The sequence below is a fragment of the Copadichromis virginalis genome, linkage group LG23 (assembly GCF_057382275.1).
Source record: "Copadichromis virginalis isolate Kocher_CV1m ecotype Utaka linkage group LG23, C_Virginalis_male_GT1.1, whole genome shotgun sequence".
Taxonomy (NCBI): domain Eukaryota; kingdom Metazoa; phylum Chordata; class Actinopteri; order Cichliformes; family Cichlidae; genus Copadichromis; species Copadichromis virginalis.
Genome location: NC_140639.1, coordinates 32,531,068 through 32,550,201, shown reverse-complemented (window position 1 = coordinate 32,550,201; position 19,134 = coordinate 32,531,068).

Below are 19,134 nucleotides of genomic sequence, written 5' to 3'. Positions count from 1 at the left end.
GCTGATTAGCATTAAGCCAATTGTACTAAATGCACTAAATGTGCACTGTTACAAGAATGTTTTTCTTTCTATTGTTTTCTATTATTTTAAGTTAAGCAGGACAGAGTTCTTTTAAAGAAAGATTTTCTTATATTCTCAAAAGTTAAGCATGACAGGCTTCTGTGTTAATGTTGTCATTTTGAGCTAAAAATAAATGGCTAAATGATCATTTGTTTCACATGTGTTCATATCACAAAGAATACACATCTACTTAAATCAAATTCAAGTCAAATGGTTAAAAAAATAATTTCACACACAAAAAAAGAGCTAGAAAATTCACCACACTGGGAAGGGTGAAGACAACTGGGTCGCCCGGCCCTGGCCACGAGGTGTCCCTTATTTATTTTTCAGGGAGTTGGCAACCCTAACTACCACTGCTGTCTATTTACAACTCTCTAAATAATATTGTGCTTTTGAAGCACAACAGGCATTGCACTTTATTGCAAGTAATGAATGCCTCTACTTTGCTAGGGAGTAAAACAAAGGCTTTCTTATAGCACTACTGGAATGCAGTCATCAGCATTTTGTAAATTCAAGTATATTTACTCAGCCATAAGATACGCAACCCTTCTGTTCTGTTCAAGATGGTAAAATAAGTTTTGGAGCACTATAGGGTCATCTTAAATTAATATTAGGATAATATCAGAAATTATAGGCTAAAGACGTAACCTTTTTTAAAAGCTGTCTAGTACAACACAGTACACTTGGTATTCCATCTTTAGGATGGATATTTGAGGGTTTATATTGAAAGACCTCATTTTTCCCGAACTGCAGTGTGAGTGAAATAGATATAATCTCAAAGTCAATACTTGGACTCCCCTCATACCCACATAATCCCAAAACAAACACACACACAGTGCTACCAGCACCACCTCCTTTCTTCCACTGACACCTAAGTACTAAAGAGACAGCTTCACCACATAAAAACAATCCCCGTTTACACTCAATTGTCTGTGAATTGAGGGGCTTCATTACAACAGTATCAGAGTAAAACCACAGGAGTGTGACTGGAGGATGAGGGGTAAAGATGTTTGAGGAACCCCTCATCTGTGACATCGACCTTCCACTGCAGTGCCTCTTGGTTTTAGTAAGTTTTTGTTTTATTCCCTGTAAGGAGGAGTTGTAAATTACAAATGCCTGTAGAAGGAAATGTGTTTTTCAGAATATCTCACACAGTGAACAACAATATCACGTGTTTCCATCCGAATACATTAAAAAAAAAATTTTTTTAAAGCTTCTAAAAATACTTACATCTCTCAAATACTTTTCAGACTGCCATGAAGAATCTTCGTGGTTGTGGTACATCTGGTGGTACTACCTGAAGTTTCTTTTTGCACAATCATCAGGTCATGTGGAAATCTTATATTTCTGAACAAATGCTCCTAAAACTAATTGTACAAGAATTACATTCAAACCATGAAATTCTCCCTGCTGCTGCCTAAATGGATGAATCTTCCCCAAAAATGCAACAGCAAGTTTGATCCAGAAAATTTTGAATTTTGTGTTATTTTTTTGCAATCCAGTTTTTAGTCTTGAATAAAAATGGAGAGGCTTCTTTTATGATATCAAGAGAATTCTACTAAAGCTAGAAGCTTGCTTCTAATTCCTCATATCTTCCACACACTATTCATTTTTGTAAAGTCTCCAAATATATAGTGTTTCCTTCTGCTTTTTTTTCCTCAGATGTAGTCTAATTTAATGCTTTTAGGTTAAATAATCTAATGTGTTCATTTCACCTGACAGCCAGTGCTGACAAAGAAACCTTGGGTTTGATTTGAAACTGCAAGCATCAAGGCTGGGGTCATAGTGATGTCAAGGCAATGATGACTGCTCAGTTTCTGTAACAATTTTTAAGTTTCGTGTGTCGGAGCTCCCCGTAACCTGACTCATTATTCAAAACAGCGGTTTCCTTTTTAACTCTTTGGATGCTTTTAAGAGTTCTACGTTTCCTCTTCCTTCATCAGCTTGGCACCGTTCTGTCTTCCTGGTCGGCTCTGTGACAGCTAAGAGTGTGTCTGTGTGTGTGTGTGTGTGTGTGTGTGTGTGTGTGTGTGTGTGTGTGTGTGTGTGTGTGTGTGTGTGTGTGTTGCAGCTCAGTTCCTGGACAGACATGGGGGAAATGGCCACAGACCGTTCAGTTGCTGCCTTTAACTAACGGGATATTCTCTTCTGCACTACTTTAAAGTCCATTTGTGTTACTTGTGTGTGTGTGAGTGTATGTGGGTGTGTACGAGACAGGGAATCTGAGAATAGCACACACATTTATTGAACTAATTTCCGGCCTTTAAATCGAAATTTCTGCCAGCTGTCTTGTCAGTGGTTTGCCCAGAGGTCCTATTTTTTCTTCACTGTGACAGGACCAAAAAGCTGTACGTGTATGTGTATTTGTGTTTCACTTGAATATCTCATGTAATCTAAAACTTTTCCCTTGCCAAAGCCTGACGTTCTCCTTGTGGGATGTGTTTTTTCACATAACTGTAATTACTGGCTGTGGAGCCCTTTCCACTGTTTCCTCAGTACAAAATTGAGACAGCGTAATGCCAAGAGGCCTGTCACTCAAACACAATGGTCTCAGATCTACAACAAGCAAACCACAAACTCAGTTTCACAAAGTTTTAATACAGTGTTGCTTAATACTTGCCACAAATACTTTTTGGAAACACTGGCTATAGATAATGTTTTGGTGGACCTCTTCTTTCTCTTTTTCTTTTTTTTTTAAATGTTGGTCGACTGATAGTTGCTAATTCAAACTTAAATTATTTACATCTGATGAAAATTTTAACACAACATGGTATAGTTCATATTAAATCATTTATATTTAGCTTACATTAAAAGCAAAGATAAATAAGGTGATATTTTGTGGTAATTTTGAAACTTGCCACATGACATTTAATATACGGTTAAGGTTATTCTCAGCAAATGTATCGGTGGCCCTGTACTTTTGTCCATAGTGTAAATAAAGATTACTGAAACATGTGCAAATCAAAACTGCTCTGATCAAGTTCAAGGATCAACACATGGAGTGGAGATCCTTTTTGTACTTAATAGTACTTTCTCCCTGAAGGAAAGCCAGCTATAGGTATTGTTTGTGTCTTGGCCAAGTTCTGCAGAGAATCTGTGAGTTCATTTGACCCAGGGAGCATTTAAATAGACAAACATAATTGTATAGTCAGAAGCCAGAGGAAACCAGATAAAATATAGATAAAATGATAGTGTATCTGTACAACAAAACGATGACTATAGTAAGAATACAGTATTTTGGTAGGTTCTACGGCTGATTTGTTAATTGCTGTTGTAGAAAGAAATCCTCCTGTTTTCTGGCTCTGTCTCTGAAGTGGCAGGTTACACTGTCATGCTGGTGTGGTAGAAAACGTTTGAGGGGGGCTAGCTGCATGTCATCGCATGATTTGTTTCACCCCAGAAACCCCCATTCTTTTGTGATTTATTGTTCTGTTCACTGATGAGCTCCCAGCAGAGTCACATCTGTTTCTACTAACCAATGATCAGCATTCATGAATATTAACTAATTACAGGTACGCTTTTACAACCAAAGTCATTGAAATGTATTTATCTGACATAATATCAATTACTGTGCATGTGTAAGGCTGAATAAAGACTACTATTGTTCACAGAGGAACACGTCCTCAAGTGGTTAAAGGTCACACAATGAGCAGGGCAAAGGTTATAATACAACAAGGGCCCCATAAACCAAAGTACATGTTATCTAGGGAGAAGTGCACAGGAGAAAAACACACTGTTTTTTTTTCTCCTTACAATTGAAAGTAACATTGTAATCTCTACTCATACTTCAAAGAATATGTACTTGTGCAAAAATAAATCATCCCACCTCCTTGATTTATATTTCATTTGCTGGCAGACAAAGCGAAGTAATTTAGTAAATTAAGATTTCAACTTCTTTTAAAGAATTGGTGTTTAGCAGAGACTACCATTTACTTCAGCTCTGTGTGACTTGTGCTTTGAGAGCATGGATGTGTCTGATTTGTCACCATTGTTCCACTCTGCTATAGAGGCAGGTGAAAGAAGCATTGTTTTTCAGAAGGCTCCTCATTCCTCACCTCTCTGTGGCTCCCTCCCCCTCATTAGGAATCAGGTCAGAATCAGGTACTCATAACCATGGAGACTAATGACAGAATTTCCACACTGTAATCACTTGCACCAACAGTTACTAACCCATGAGCAAATACTATTGAATTACTATTGAAATACTGAAAACCATATCACAAAGCTCTAGCTCTGCATTGTTATTCCGCAGTTATGGTCAACACATTTATAACCATTTATACTCACGCTTTAACCCATTACTGACACTGGAATAGGAACAGCCAAAATCAAACCAGCAAGGCAAGAAACTGCACCGGATGCATGTGTGAGGTTACAAAAATTGCCAAAATGACAACAAACATGCCAAAGCAAATGGTGGCATGCCCCAAAAGATTATATTATAAGTGTTGTGCACACCAGATTTGCAGAGATGGCAGTGGCAAGCATATGCTGCATGTTAGAGTCCTTCCAATTCCAGCTGCACAGCACTGTTGTGTAATTGTTGTACATTTGTATGTTGGTTAGGTTGGTATGGTAAGATAAAACAATGAGGTCATAGGATTCAGAATCAGAATACTTTATTAATCCCGGGGGATTAATAACATTTTAAATAATAACCCAGAAAGAACATTTAGTGTATGGTAAGTGAAGGACCTTGCTCATATAACATTGTGGACATTAGAACAATCCTCATTTTGGGAAATATGTACCAACCTAGATGCAATGTCGTGGATTTCCTTTATATAAGAGCAAATTTCTCAAAAGAAAAAAATAAATATGAGCTTTGACTAGAATTAAAAAGAGCTCTTTTAAACTGGATTAACATCTACAAAAGGCCCACGTGATGAAAGCACTGAAAGCAAACACTAATCACATAGCCCTACCTACGTATAACTCAATAGCCCAACCCTAACAAGCCAATACTAAATTGTTCAGTTATTTCAAGGGTCAAATTGAGCCCACTTCAGTGATACATGCTTTATTCACACTTTTATCTAGAGCCAACACCATTCAACTTGCACAACAGGAATACAGCACAGACCTGTAAGCAGAGCGCTTACATACTGGTAAATGTTTTATCATGTGTCTGATGACCTTGTTCCTTGGATAGCTGAGTGAGAAAGAAAGCCTTACTGAGCAGGCACACATGCACATGGATTTATTTTCTCTGTGCAAAAACCATAAATCACACAATCTACTGATATTATTAGCTCTTAACTCAGACAGGGCCTATTCACAGACATTATCTTCCATTTTTAGGCAGAAAAACACAAAACATGACAACAGCCAAGAACGAGAAGGGCCTAAAATAAGACAGGAAAACAACAGGGTGATGGATTACACGGAGACACCTGAGAACGATGACTTCCGTGACTGTGGGTTTGATTGTTTCCTTGAGGAAAAAAAAAGGTTACAGGAAGAGGGGAGGAGGGGTCACAAAAATCTAGCCTTGAAGGGGAAATCTGTAGAGAAAACTTCCTCTATTTGTGCACTTACATATAATACATTAATGCTTTCCACTCATGCAATTACTCTAAAGTTGGTCCCAAACAACTGCCTGACACCTAGCACCATTGCTCTGTAGCACCCCATATCATTCCATATCACTTCATTGCACAAACCAGCTCCTAACATCCATAACTAAAGCACCTGGCACAGACATCTATCCCTAGCTGAAAACTATGTCTAAACTATATACACTGCTGTGATATTTATTGTTATTTGGCACCAGCAGCTCTGAGTAAAACTGTCTATGAGCTGGAGTCATTTTGCAAACTTTGATTCCTTGTGTAGATTTCAGAGGTGAATGGGATTTTATGTATGAAGATGACAAGACTAGTGTGCCTCGGTGCTGACCTTTTCATTCTTGCTGTCTCTTTAAGGTTGTTGAAAGGTTTGGAGCTGCCTGCTCTGTGATGTATCAGGCATTAGAAAGATCTCAAGCAAATAGCTGCACAGCTAAGAATGCTTCGCTGTTTTCATACATACACTGCAACATAAAACAAGAGAAAAGGCTAAAATAAAACCTCAGAAACTGCAAGATATTGCTCTCCATTAAAGTCTCAAACATTTTAGCATTGTGCTTTTCAACACCTTTTTCGAAGGTGTTCAAGCAGATGAATAAAATGGGTGTTCTGAACATAAACTTTGCTTCTTCCCTTGGTAGATGTTGAAAGTTTCGTCTGCTGGTGTAAGATTTGTTTGTGCCTATGTGACAATATTAAGGCCCAGAAAAATTACAATATTTAATCAAAAATAAATATAGTAGAGCATGGCTGTTTTGCAAGGGTGTGAACTAAACCCTTTACACAATCCTTTATCAGGCAAGGGACCTATATATTTACCTATATCTATATTTTATATTCTACAAAAATCAATAACTTGTACAAAAGATGCAGTCTGAAAGAAACACGACACCTCGAGGTGCTGTCAGGGAAAAATCTACTCAGGCAGCATCATACAGTATCTGCCACCACACATTCACTCTGGCTACAAGTTTCGGCCGCATTAGGGCCTGCCCGCCCCTTCACTCTGGATCTCTGGAAATGAAGAATTTGATCAACCATCTCTCTCATCCTGCTTTTCAGCTGGACACTGACTTGGTCACCTTTCCTGGGGCTTATTTCCCTTAGGTTGGAAAGTAAGCCATTATATTAACTCACTGCTCAAATTTTGAGCCAAACTGCCTTTCATTCAGAAGTTAATCTCCCTCTCCCTCTGTTTCAGTGATTCCCACATCAGAGACTACATTTTCCACATTTCCAGTTTTATTTTCCTGTGTTCAATAAAGCATTGTTAACTGCTAGTCAGTTGTCCCTTGATTCTGCTTTTGGGTCTACTTCTATGTGTTGGCCTTTAGGCCTCTAACAGTACAGACTGGCCTAAAAGAATGGGACCCAGCAGACCCAATGCAGAATGTGATCTCCAAACTAGTCTCACTGGGAATCCATTTCATTTTTCACATTTGCTTCACCTGACACTCCTCTGATCCTCTGCTATTCATGGTTGGAAAAGCACGATCCACATATTGATTAATAAACTTGCAATAAAAAAGCAAGTTGGAGTCTCTTCTGTTTGGCAAATTGCTTACAATCACTGCTCCTCTGACTCATTGCCACTGGTCAACCAACCCTCGGACCTATCCTCCTTTCCAGAGGACCATAACCTGATAGAAGTTTTCAGAAAAGATTAAGCTATGTTACTTCTTCCCCACAGGCCCATTGTGCCATTGACCTCCTTCCCGGAGCCCTACTACCCTAGGGCCGCCACTACAACTTGTCATGGCCTGAGAGGGAGGCAATGAAGATGTACATTCAAGAGCCACTGGCAGCTGGCATTATTTGCCTCTGTGTAGGTGCAGGTTTCTTTTTTGTGATAAAGAAAGATAAGACACTATGGCCATGCATAGATGACCAAGCATGCAGAGGATTAAACGACATCACAGTTAAAATACCCCCTACTTCTCATCAATTCAACTATTGAAATCTCTCCATAGGGCAAACATTTTCACCAAGCTTGACCTCTGCAACACATCAGGGAGGAGGATGAATAGAAGATGGTGTTTAATATCCCGTTGGGTCATTTTGAATATCCATGATTCCTTTTGGACTTACCAATGCCCGGGAGGTCCTCCAAGCACTTGTGAACAATGTGTTGAGATACTTCTTGAACATTTTTGTCTTTGTGTCAAAAATCCCTACATGAACACCAGATGCATGTTCACACAGAGTGCTACAATGCCACCTGTTTAGGCTGCATAATCATCACTTATCCACTCAGGCTACATGCTTTGGCCCATCCGACTCACCTGCCTGCCCTCCTGTCCGCCACTTCATTCTGGATCTCTGGACCACTCTGCTTTTGGGTTCACTTCCACGTATCTGCCTTTCTGCCTCAGACAGTATAGTGTATAGAGTAAGTATGGAAATGGAAATGAATGAAAAAAGTTTGCTGAGAAGGTGAAAGGAATATCTTTGTGGATCTAGAGAAAGCATCTAATAGGGTGCCAAGAAAGGAACTTTGGTACTGCACAAGGAAGTCAGGAGTGGCAGAGAATTATTTGAGGGTAGTTCAGGACATGTATGGAGACAGCAGCACAGTGATTAGGTGTATGATAGGAGTACAGATGGGTTTAAGGTGAGACTGTGAATGCTTTAGGGATCAGCTCTGAGCCTCCTCTTATTTGCAATGGTAATGGACGTGTTGACAGATGGGGTCAGGCAGGAGTCTTCATGGATTATGATATTTGCCAATGGCATTGTGATCTCTAGTGAGAGTAAGGGGTAGATGAAAGAGAGCCTGGAGAGGTGGAAGTATGTTCTGGAGAAAAAAGCTAAGAGAGTCAGTAAAGGAATACAGAATATGTGAGTATGAGAGGGATACAGGTGTAACAGTGATGAGATGGTAAGGGTAGATGAGTTTAAATACCCGGGGGTATTGGAAAGCGGAGAGAGAGTGGAGGCAGGGTAAAATGGGTGGAGCCAAATGCCAGGGTAATTTGTGGCTATAGTGAAAGGGAATATTTACAAAGTCATGTGATCTGATATGATTGTTTGGAGATGGTGTCAGTAAGAAAAAGGCAGGAGGCCAAATTGGAAATGGAAGTGCTGAAGATGTTAAGATCTTCAAAGATAGAAAGACAAGGTTGAAATGGTTTAGACATGTGCTGAGGAGGAATAATAAATCAGAATCAATTCAATTTTATTTATACAGCACCAAATAACAACAACAGTCGCCTCAAGGGGCTTTATATTGTAAAGTAGGCCCTACAATAATACATACACAATCAGAGTACTTTATTAATCCCAGGGGAAATTACATAGTAACAGCTGCTCCAAGACAGTAAGAACAGTAACTAACTAAACTAAACTAAATAATACACTATATTACAAAGTTGCAAAATATAACAAAATAGTTCTAATAAATACAAGTAACTGTATTTATAAATATCCCATATACACAAAATTCAAGATATATAGTTGTATAGAAGTTGTACAGAAAATATGCATGTGCTTACATGTCTGCATTTACAGACATGTAAGCGCAGGCATGATTATGCTTTTTTTTTTTTACCCCTGCAAGACTGAAGTTATATGTTTTTAAAACTTGATGAGGATGGTTGCTATCGGTATTTTACCCTTGGGAGTGCAGTAGGGTAAAGAGAAATCACTTTCCCTGTTTGTGTATGTGTGTGTGTGCCTAGCTGGCTCTCCATCTGTCATAAGCCCATGGTGGAGAGGAGACTACTTGGAGCCCAGAAAGCAGAGGTCAAGTCCAGGCTTACACAATCCCTGCTGCCCTCCTCCCACTTTCCTCTCTCCTCTCTCCATCACCTCTCAGATGAGGGACAAACACGTGGGGGTGGGGGGCTGAGTTAACAGGGGAGTCAAGGGAGGTGGGATGGAATGGAAGAGAAGAGCTGAAAGCAGGAGGAGATCTATGAACAGAGGGAGCAATAAAAAAGGAGCGAGAGGGGAGTCTTGAGAAATAGGTTTGAAGATTACTCTTGGTGAAAGGAACAGATGTATGAAGTCAGAGAAGTGGGGAGATAGATGTGGAGACTGGAGAACTGATGAGGAAAATTCAGAAAGGAAAAGCAATATGAAAAAGGACCACAAATGTCTTTCATTTATTAAAGGAAGAAAAAGAAGAAAGGAAATGAGAAAATACTGAGGTCATTTCTATGCTTTCACCAAGGGAGGTGCTGTATCATATAGATACACCAAGTGCTCAGATTCAGACCATGCAACAGGTTACAAAGGAGGAGAAGCTAGCAGCTGGAGCAGTTAAATGATTCTGAGTGTCACTGGGGAACTTGCTAGGTGTGCTCCACATGATGCTAAGGTGGATGGAAGTTACTGATGCGGTTACTTGGTGGTAAAGAACCATATAACCACTTTACACAACTGTCTGATAAGGTGGAGCAAAAATAGAACATCCCAGGTAGAAAATATATTTCAGTTTTAGTTTGTGATGCTATTGTGCAGCTCCTTTACTTATTGTTAAGCTAAATTGTTATGTTTTAAACTTTTAATAGCCTTGGGCAGGGAAAACACAGTGCAGGCTATTTTCTACTTCTACTTCATTATGCTGTGTCACTGCTACTGCTCTATAATGCTGCCTCTGCTGGCACCTTGTTTCATAACAGTCACACTTCTAATGAAGTAATGTGTCATCAATGATGGATGGAATTTACTTATACTTACAAATGCTGCTGCCTCCCAGCTGCAAGCATTGATAAAATTCTGCTCAGTATTTTTCTTCTATGTCGTCAAAAAAAACATTGTCACAAATATTCTTGGAATATCATCTTATAATTTTGAGACTATATCATCCATTCTTACTTTTGACCTCAAATTCATCTGAGATAGTAAAGATAAACTCATCTAGTTATTTCACTGCTCATAGTAATGGAGATTTACATTTCTAAAAACAAACCAATTTCTTTTGTTTTCAATCAAATATTCCTAAAAGATAAGGTAAGATTTGTCAGCTTCCAAAAGTGAGTCAAAATAAACGATAGCATTTGTGTATGTAATAATAAAATCCATGTAGGTTAGAGTTACTGTGAAGTTCACTGATGAGTTTCACAACTGACCATCAGTTTTTAGTGTGTTTCTATCATGTAGCTTTACTTTGTTGTAAGTTGCGGTGTCTTGAGCTCTCAGGGCCAACATAAAAATCGCATTTTATCCACTGAGTAGACACACACACATTTATATTTATATTACCCACCTAAACATTGCTTCAGACTGAGCATTCCACCTTTCGGGCAGTTGCTGTCTATGACAGCTGTGTCTTCACAAAGTCACGGGAATGGCTCAAGGAATACAACACAGCCTAAGGTGTTGGCCCAACCTCCAAACACCCCAGATCCCAATTATACTGATTGTCTACTGTATGCAACAGGACATGGTATTCACTGCAAACGTCCCACCCTAGATATCTAAGAATGATCCCAAAGGTCCTGTGTCCATGAGCAAAAAGGTCAAAGATCTTTTGGTCATATGAAAGAATAATGAATAATATTAGGTAAGTGGTTTATGATGTGGCTAACTGCCTTTTAAGTGAAAAACTTACTGTAAAAGATAAATAATTTTTTTTTAGAATCTAGACAATTCAAGTTTAAATTGATGACAATTTAATGATGGGATTACACCCACCACTATGCCAAAAAGTAAAATTTAGACCATACATTTATGTCATGTCTCTTTAAAGATTTATTTTATTTTATTTATCACATTAAAAAAAATGCTATGACTATCCTACTTTAGACTTTCTTCAATTCTTTCATGTCCTTTTCTTCATGTATCTTTGATCTCAGCTTATTTCATTTATTTATTTATAGAATTATACTGTTAATATTAGATATTGACAGTAAAATCTGGGGGTTGAACCAGAGGATTGAAAGATAGAAAAATGGGTATTTAAAATAGATACGGGTACAACAATGATGAGCTTAAAAGAAAGGGTAAAGTGTAAAGAGAGAGAGAGTGGGAGACAGAGAGAGAGGTGCAGAGTGATGGGTGCCAGGTACAAACCTGTAGAGTGGGCATAACAAGCGTTCTCAGAGCACCACCTCGAAGTCGATGGCAGGGTGGCGTCACAGATGGCCAGCAAAGAGGCTCCAAGGGTCTGCTGGAATTTTTAACAAATACTCTCTCTCACACACACACACACATGCTGACACTCATGGATGCAGTCTCACACACATTCTATCACCTCTTGTTTGGCCTGCAGGTCACTGACTCATCAGAGATGGAGTTCTGCCTGATCTCCAGGACTGGTTTTGTGGGGGGTTTTCTCCTGATAGCACGCTCCACTGTGGCTGTTTTCGGCCTTGGAAGCTAACATAACTACTTTAATTTTCCACACCTTTATAAAAGGAAAAAAATTGAAAACAAAAAGATTCTAATGGAACTTAAAAAAAAAAGATAAGGTTATTCTAAAGCTGTATGTAGAATGCCAGGGGCCTGGCTTTGAGACTTATACAAATATAATACTTACAGGAGAAAAAGTGATTCACGAAATGAATAGTGGTTAAGTTATTCACCATATATGTGAAAGATCCCCAGTTAAAGACGGGGAGGAGAAAAAAAGCAATGTATTGCACATTTTCATGAAAGTAATGCAGCACATTATTTAATTATGTCTTGAAAAATTTTTTACACTACTTGTTGCATACTTTTGCATTACTTACTTACTTTAAGCCTTTTCTTAAAACTTTATGTTAATGGTAATTATGTGACAGTGCAATAGTTTTTTTTAAGAATGACACAAGAAACATTAACATTACGTTAACATTCCGAACAAGAAAATGCGGTGTGGTCGCGTTACTATTTTTCAACAAGCAGATGGTTGAAGCTGTCTTCAACTTATCGCATCTTATATCAGTTGCACGGAAGTAGCTGTAAGTAGTCTGGGCGTTACAGCTTTCAGCAGCTCCGCGCACTCCCGCGGGCAGTAATCACTGTCTGGCACAACACCTGGAGCTCAGGGGGGCAAAACAATCGCACGAGTGCTGCTGTTTGACTGAGGAAGAATAAAGTAGTCGTGGTAAGCCAATCACATGACCACTTCAAGGTGATAAAGCAACAAGGTGACATATACCAGTTTTTAATTTGTGTTGATAGGCCACGTAAAACCAGAGTCATGATAAACAATACAGTGGGGCAAAAAAGTATTTAGTCAGCCACCGATTGTGCAAGTTCCCCCACCTAAAATGTTGACAGAGGTCAGTAATTTGCACCAGAGGTACACTTCAACTGTGAGAGACAGATGTGAAAAAAAAATCCATGAATTCACATGGTAGGATTTGTAAAGAATTTATTCGTAAATTAGGGTGGAAAATAAGTATTTGGTCACCTCAAACAAGGAAAATCTCTGGCTCTCACAGACCTGTAACGTCTTCTGTAAGAAGCTTTTCTGTCCCCCACTCGTTACCTGTATGAATGGCACCTGTTTGAACTCATCATCTGTATAAAAGACACCTGTCCACAGCCTCAAACAGTCACACTCCAAACTCCGCCATGGCCAAGACCAAAGAGCTTTCGAAGGACACCAGGAAAAGTATTGTAGACCTGCACCAGACTGGGAAGAGTGAATCTACAATAGGCAAGCAGCTTGGTGTGAAAAAATCAACTGTGGGAGCAATCATCAGAAAATGGAAGACATACAAGACCACTGATAATCTCCCTTGATCTGGGGCTCCACGCAAGATCTCATCCCGTGGGGTCAAAATGATCATGAGAACGGTGAGCAAAGATCCCAGAACCACACGGGGGGACCTGGTGAATGACCTGCAGGGAGCTGGGACCAAAGTAACAAAGGTCACCATCAGTAACACACTACAACGGCAGGGAATCAAATCCCGCAGTGCCAGACGTGTTCCGCTGCTGAAGCCAGTGCATGTCCAGGCCCGTCTGAATTTTGCCAGAGAGCACATGGATGATACAGCAGAGGATTGGGAGAATGTCATGTGGTCAGATGAAACCAAAGTAGAACTTTTTGATATAAACTCAACTCGTTGTGTTTGGAGGAAGAAGAATACTGAGTTGCATCCCAAGAACACCATACCTACTGTGAAGCATGGGGGTGGAAACATCATGCTATGGGGTTGTTTTTCTGCCAAGGGGACAGGACGACTGATCCGTGTTAAGGACAGAATGAATGGGGCCATGTATCGTGAGATTTTGAGCCAAAACCTCCTTCCATCAGTGAAGATGAAACGAGGCTGGGTCTTCCAACATGACAATGATCTAAAACACACCGCCCGGGCAACAAAGGAGTGGCTCCGTAAGAAGCATTTGAAAGTCCTGGAGTGGCCTAGCCAGTCTCCAGACCTCAACCCCATAGAAAATCTGTGGCGGGAGTTGAAAGTCCGTGTTGCTCGGCGACAGCCCCAAAACATCACTGCTCTCGAGAAGATCTGCATGGAGGAATGGGCCAAAATACCAGCTACTGTGTGTGCAAACCTGGTAAAGACCTATAGTAAACGTTTGACCTCTGTTATTGCCAACAAAGGTTATGTTACGAAGTATTGAGTTGTATTTTTGTTATTGACCAAATACTTATTTTCCACCCTGATTTACGAATAAATTCTTTACAAATCCTACCATGTGGATTCATGGATTTTTTTTTTCACATTCTGTCTCTCACAGTTGAAGTGTACCTCTGGTGCAAATTACTGACCTCTGTCATCATTTTAGGTGGGGGAACTTGCACAATCGGTGGCTGACTAAATACTTTTTTGCCCCACTGTATATACGCGTGTTTTTTCCTGAATACTTTCGCCACGTTTAGTATCTAAGGACAGCGCTAGCAGCACTCTCTGCATATGACCAAAAAATAAATAAATAAATGAATAAAAACAGCCCTTTCGTGTTGGTGGGAAAATACACCATGTCAACCAATCAAAAATAAGATGGCAACATGACATTTGGTTGTTTAGGAAGAGGTGAAAGTTTTAGGAGTGACCGAGAGAGAGAGAGAGAGAGAGAGACAGCAGAAAAAGAGAAAGAGCGAGTTTTGAGATTTGAGAGGTTTGTGATGTTTAGCGTGTTTGGAGTGTGTAGTTAATGTGTTGTCTTGTGTAGTTAGCGTGCAGTAAAGCACTTCTGGATGGATGCAAACTGCATTTCGTTGCCCTGTACCTGTGCATGTGCAATGACAATAAAGTTGAATTCCAATTCACTAATTCAGTGTTGTGGATAGTTTTGTGTTGTGTGTCAGAACAATGAGGTGACTGTTGTCTCCAGGTAGAAAACAGGAATCATGCACCTGCTGTCAGACCTGCAGGTATCAGGCTTGTGATATTCTCCTTTATAGAGGACAGAAATTTTTGAAGTGGCACAAATAATTTGTGTGACATCTTACTGAATGCAGAAAACCTGATTGTTATGCAAATAGTTTGAAATGGTTACAAAAAAGGGTAAAAGGTAAATGGCTCCAAATAACTTTGTTGTTTGCAAAACTTATGCATATGCATACAATTTATATTTGCATTTAAAGTTATGAAATATATAATTCATTAAACATGTTTGTGGTTGTTTTTCTATTGATATTTTTTGTCTGATTTTAGAGCAATTATGTTAATACAGTATGCTAAAATGGAAACATAACTGGAAATTCAGACACGTGAGGTTGTGCTGAAAAGGATTACACCAAACAAGGCAAAGTAAATAGTTTTTAAAAGTGAAATGTAGAGGAAATATCAAACGTAGTTAAAAATTGCCAATTATACCCTGGACCACAGAGGGTTAAACATCTTTTTCAAAGTAACGCAATAGTTACTTTTCAAGTAATTAATTACTTTTAGAATCTTTTAACTTAGTTACTTACACAGTTACTTTTTTTGAAGAAGTAACTAGTAACTATAATTAATTACTTTTTCAAAGTAACTTGCCCAACACTGGTTGTTGGCAGTATTATTATTACTGCAGTTGTTTCTGTCTGTAATATAATTTCTGTAATGTAATTTCTGTAAGCGTGTCTTTGTCCTGTCTTCCTCCCCTCACCCCCAATTGGTCGCAGCAGATGGTCACTCCCTGACCATCTGCTGCTCCCTGAGCCTGGTTCTGCTGAAAGTTTCTTCCTGTTTAAAAGGGAGTTTTTCCTTCCCACTGGCGACAAAGCACTTGCTCATAGGTGTCATATGTCGTATGGGGTTTTCTCTGTTTTCTCTGTATTATTGTAGGGTCTTTACCTTACAATATAAAGCACGTTGAGGCAGCTGATGTTATGATTTTAAAAAACACCACACAGGAAACTGTAGCAAATTTGAATCACCACACTGGACCTCTCTAATGTTTCATGTGTTGTTGGTCCTTTGTGGAGTGTTTTCAGTTGAGCTATTTGACAAATAACAAGCTAGCACAGCCTCTCTAAGAAGTGTCTCACTATGTCCCAAGTATTTGTAACAGACACAGAGCATCATATCCATGGTTAACATACAACAAACTGAGTAGAGCTAGGTTGGTAACAAGAAAAGAGGTTCGGACTTAATTTAAGCCTGGGATGGAAACTGATAGGAGCATTGCAGAATGAAATGTATATTGGACCTTGTTTTATAAGAGGGGCTACCAAGTCCGTCCAGAATGAAATTTTCATTGTGTTTTTGATAGATGGTTTTAAAACAACTGAAAAAATTGGCATTTTTATAGGTTTCAATTGGAGTAAAATACCTTTTATAAGTATCAAGGTGATCACAGCACCAAAAGCCACTTTATGATGCCGGCATTTCTATTTCAAACATGCAGCAATAGAGAATTTTCAAGGAGTGAACATCAGATAGCATTCATCTCAACCTGCTGTGTCCTACACACTCGTGTTTTCTGTTGTGCACCACATAGTTAACATCTATTTATTGTTTGGAAAAAGGCACCTTTAAGGGAACGTGTCCTAGTACACCAGTAAGAACACTGTGTAAATCTACATGAACGTGTGCAAACAGAAGAAGTGGAAGTCAGACACATTGTCAGAGTTGCAAACATGGCTGCAAACTCTTGTCTTGCTTCATCACTTTTTTCTCTTTCCTTTGTCTGCTCCAGGCTACACAAGGTTGAGGTATTACCTTATGTGTATTCTCTGCTCCTCTCGTGCTTTGAAGATACATCAGTGGAGTTAAGCTGAGCACTGTGTGCTGCCAGCAGCTTCGACATGCACTGTGTTTGATCTTCTGACGAAGCTCCACTTGGTGAAGTCATCCCCTCTGCCACTGCGCTGCACCTAAGCGCTGCACTAAATAATGATCATTATGACTGTCGTAAACTGCTGCATGTCGGGTTCTCTCTCATCCTTCTCTATTATCTCTCCCTTCCCCTCAGCTCTGTGTTCTGCCAGCTGCCAGAATCAAATTCTGTTCACCTCAGAGTATGAGACTCCTTGTAGATCACTCATGTTGATGTTTTCATCTTCCGATTTGCTTGCTGTGCATCTCATTCAATTCACATCTGTCTTGTTCCAGTGTTTGTTGATTTCCTTTTGTTTTAATCTTCATTTTCCCCAATTCCTCACTGCACATTTTGGACTAAGTAAGTCCCTGTTGTCATTTTAACTTGATCCCCTGGACACTCTTTCTCCATTCCTTTTACCTTCATCTGTTTCTCTCTCCCCCGCCTTTTGACAGCTGCCTTGTTTCCTCCGTCTCTCTCCTCTCTCTCTCTCTCTAACTTCTCAGTCTCTACCTTCATCAGTCTTTCTGGCTCATCTGTTTCTGTCTGAGCTTCTGAATGTGCACTCTGGATAACCCGCAGAGCAGCCTCCCCTCCGTTTCCTGCACCGAGATGCACGCTATTTATTTCATTGATTTTCAGGAGGGAAAGAATGCGCAGACCAACGACTGACTGTCTGCAGTGGGTTTAGCCAAGTGTAGCCGATGGGTTACTCAGGGAGGGAGAGAGAGGGAGATGCTAAAAACTAGCTCTGCAGATTTGTTGTGCAATCATTTCTAAATGTTTTGGGTCATATCTGTTTAATATGAAAGAAAATGAACAAGAGATTTGACCCAGAATCTTCTCTTTTGTGACATACTGTGTTTTTTTTAACTTGTTTTTGTCGTGATTTGTTTGATTAGATGACGTGGTAGTTCCTGCTTTTGTTTTTTTGATCCTACTGCTTTTCTCGGTTTGCTCATCCTTCATTTGGGATCAAAAGTTCACAGAAATGGTTTAATGGGTGATCAGTCCTTGTAGTGAGTTGTTTCTGGTAATGATGAGTAAATCTCAGGGCTTGTCAGACCCAGGTCAGATTTTTGCAACTCTGGGTAACAGTTATTACCTCTGCCGAGAAGGTTATATTTTTGTTAGTGGTTGTGCATTTGCGTGTCACTCTTTCTGCCTGCAAAGATGATAGCTGGAAAAGTTTTGGATGAGTTCTAAAAAACTTTGCAGGAGTGTATAGTAGGGTCATGTTAACAGTCCATTAAAATTTGGCTTATATCCATCAAGGTTTTAAAAGTCAGCTTTGCGATTTATTGGTGAAAAAAAACTAAACTGACAAAAGGCCTTACAATTGTGATTCTTATAAGAGTGGTGTGTGCTTTCAGCATATAAAGATTTGAAATATTGTATCACATTTGGTCTCTGACCTCTCCTTTAAGGTAGATAGATGGAACTGAAGGCCAAAGTGATAATAATGCTATACAGAGGTATTTATTAAAACTATGTTTCTTACTGACATTGTTTGTTTAGGAATATGGGGAATGTCATACATATTTGGACCTTTGACCTCCTCTTCAGGTCAAATAAGGTCAAACTTTCATAAAAAGATCTTTTATCTTTTAAACTATGGTTACAATTTGCTTCCTTTGTTTGTATTGGCAATATTTGAGAAATAATACAGCTACATTGGGATTCTACCTATCACATTTCTGCCTTTCTTTCAGGTTGACCCCAAAAGAGTTGAGTTGTTGGTGCCTTCTTATTTTTAAGATTTCCAGCTTCTGTTTGTGTTTAAGCCACAGGCTATATATAAAAAATGGTTGAGCACAACATGATGTCACCAATTGCTTTCTGGACTCTGTATTATGAAACTTCAATTTATGGGAGCCAGAGAAGGTGGCTTGATAAGCTATCGCATAAGGCTAATGAATGTGGTTAGCAAACACATACTTAGACTGTACAACAACACATGTGCCTGCTAATGAATGATAACATAACACACTAATAAAATGCTAGGACTTCACTCACAAAACTCCAGGTTCTTTACTCAGCTGTGCTGCAGTACCTGAGGCCAGCCAGAAAAAGAAACAATGATAATGATCCACTCGGTGAGCTTGCTGAGGTGAAGGGGAATAAAACAAAAACAAAGAAACCAGCAGAGGTTTGCAGTCAGTTCTTCTTCTGCTTCAAATACACCTTGGACAGAATCTACTAAACACATCCACCAACAAAGAAATGTGACCCATTCATAGATATACACAGAACATTTTTTATACATCTTCTTTATACCACATGCAGAAAGATAATCACCACCACCTCCTCCTCTTCCTCTTCCTCTCAGCTGACACACAAACAAAGGCTTATTGCACCATTC